This window comes from Penaeus japonicus, unplaced genomic scaffold, assembly GCF_977035675.1.
Source record: "Penaeus japonicus unplaced genomic scaffold, GWHDUDI00000001_assembly GWHDUDI00000021, whole genome shotgun sequence".
NCBI lineage: Eukaryota > Metazoa > Arthropoda > Malacostraca > Decapoda > Penaeidae > Penaeus > Penaeus japonicus.
The window spans coordinates 30,170,963-30,173,462 of NW_028234423.1; positions in this window are offsets into that span (position 1 = coordinate 30,170,963).

Below are 2,500 nucleotides of genomic sequence, written 5' to 3' on the forward strand. Positions count from 1 at the left end.
CGGCTACTTAGCTTAGATGAAGTTCAGCTGACATTAATAGGCTAATTGGCATCTTCTGAATCTCGTTTGTCATATGATGGATTTTATTTCTTTTTTTATTTTTTTATTTTTTATTATTAGTTTTTTTTTTTTTTTTTTTTTTTTTTTGGGGGGGTGAGGTTGGAGTGGGAGTGGGGTGGGGGAGGGGGGCAAGTAAGAGTAAAAGAAATCATTATGATGATGATGATTATTGGTGATGATGATAACAGTATTAACGATAGTGATGATAATGATTATAATGATGATAATAATAACAATAATGAAGATAATGGTCATAACAATCACCATGAAAATCACAAGAATAAAGAAAAAATAAAGAAATAAAGATAAACAATACGTAACCAGAAAGAACAAGAACAAAATACAAAAACAAGAACAAGATGAACAAAAACAACCACAAAAGTGCTCCCGTTATTCCCTTTTCGCAATCTCTCTCTCTCTCTCTCTCTCTCTCTCTCTCTCTCTCTCTCTCTCGCTACGATGACGTTTCCTCACAATGGTACGATTACGGTGCAGTTTCAACGTGTAACTTGGGAGGTGTGTACCGTGTATGTGTACCGTGTATCCGTGTACATTGTCGGCTTGTTCATTGTGGTGTATTTTTTTATTTTTTTTTATCAATCTCGGTGCTTGTTGATATCTTTATCTGTCTGTGTTAGCTATAAAAAAGATATAGAAAAAATATATATCTTATTCGTATTGAAAGGGAGAGAAGGGGGAAGAGGGAAGGATGGAGAATGAGGGAGAGAGAGAGATACAGACAGAGAGAGAAAGAGAGAGGGAGAGAGAGAAAGAGACAGAGACAGAGACAGCGAAAGAGAGAAAGAGAAAGAGAGAGAGAAAGAGAGCGAGAAAAAGAAAAAGAGAATAAGAAGAAGAAGGAAAGAAAGAGAGAGGAGCGAGAGAGAGAGAGAGAGAGAGAGAGAGAGATACAATTAAGTAAGATGCTTGATCCACCAGGTAATGGCACTATGTAAAGGAATGTTTAGAAAAAAAAAAATAAAACTATGATTACCATCTATATGCATGCAATTCCATAGCGAAGAACAATCATCCATTTTCTGAAATAATGGTCACAAAAAAGGAATTGAGGATTAAAGTCAGACGAAAAACACGTTTATGGTTGGGCAATGCACTCCCTTCTGAGCTTAACTCGGGGTATCTCTCTCTCTCTCTCTTTCTCTTTCTCTTTCTCTTTCTCTCTCTCTCTCTCTCTCTCTTTCTCTTTCTCTTTCTATGTGTCTTTTTTTCTTTCTCTCTCTCTCTCTTTTTCTTTATCTCTCTATGTGTCTTTTCTCTCTCTCTCTCTCTCTCTCTCTCTCTCTCTCTTTCTCTTTCTCTTTCGCTCTCTCTCTCTCTCTTTCTCTTTCTCTTTCTTTCTCTGTCTCTCTCTCTCTCTCTCTCTCTCTCTCTCTCTCTCTCTCTCTCTCTCTCTCTCTCTCTCTCTCTCTCTCTTTCTCTTTCTCTTTCTCTTTCTCTCTTTCTCTCTTTCCTTCCTGCTTTTTCGCTCTCCTTCCCCTCTCTCTATTCCATTTTATTTCTCTCTCCCTCGCTTCCTCCCATTCTCTTACTCTCTCTCCCTCCATTTCACCCTTCCATCCTCCCTCCTTCTCCCTCGCTCCTTTCCTCCTTCCCTCTCTCTCCCTCATTCCCTCTCCCTTCCCTCCTTCCTTCCTCCCTTCCTCCCTCCCCTCCCTCCCTCCTTCCCTCTCCCCCCTTCCACCCCTCCCCCTCCTTCCCTCCCTCCCTCTCTCCCCCTTTCTCCCCTATCCCTCCCTCCCTCCCTTCCTCCCTCTCCCTCTCCCCCTCCTTCCCCCTTTCTCTCCTATCACTCCCTCCCTCCTCTCCCTCCCTCCCCTCCTACCCCTCTCTCCCTCCCACCCTCCCTCTCCCTCCTTTTCCCCCTCCCTCCCTCCCTCCTTCCCCCTTTCTCCCCTATCCCTCCCTTCCTCCCTCCCTCTCCCTTATCCCCCTTACCTCGGCGAACCTGTGGAATGTCTTCGTTGATCTTGATCCAGTGACATTAATGCATTCATTTGCTTTCGTTGCTACTTTGTGGGTAGCCATATTTGATGGGTTGTTTGATATCCAGGAGTGGTTTTGCTTTTGTGTGGTTCTCTCTCTCTCTCTCTGTCTATCTATCTATTTATTTATCTATCTCTCTCTCTATCTATCTATCTATCTATCTTTCTCTCTCTCTCTCTCTCTCTCTCTCTCTCTCTCTCTCTCTCTCTCTCTCTCTCTCTCTCTCTCTCTCTCTCTCTCTCTGTCTATCTATCTATCTATCTATCTGTCTATCTATCTCTTTCTCTTTCTTTCTCTCTTCCTCTCGCTCTTTCTCTCTTTCTCTCTTTCTCTCTCTCTCTCTCTCTCTCTCTCTCTCTCTCTCTCTCTCTCTCTCTCTCTCTCTCTCTCTCTCTCTCTCTCTCTCTTTCGTTTCTTTTTTTCTTCTCTTGTTTTT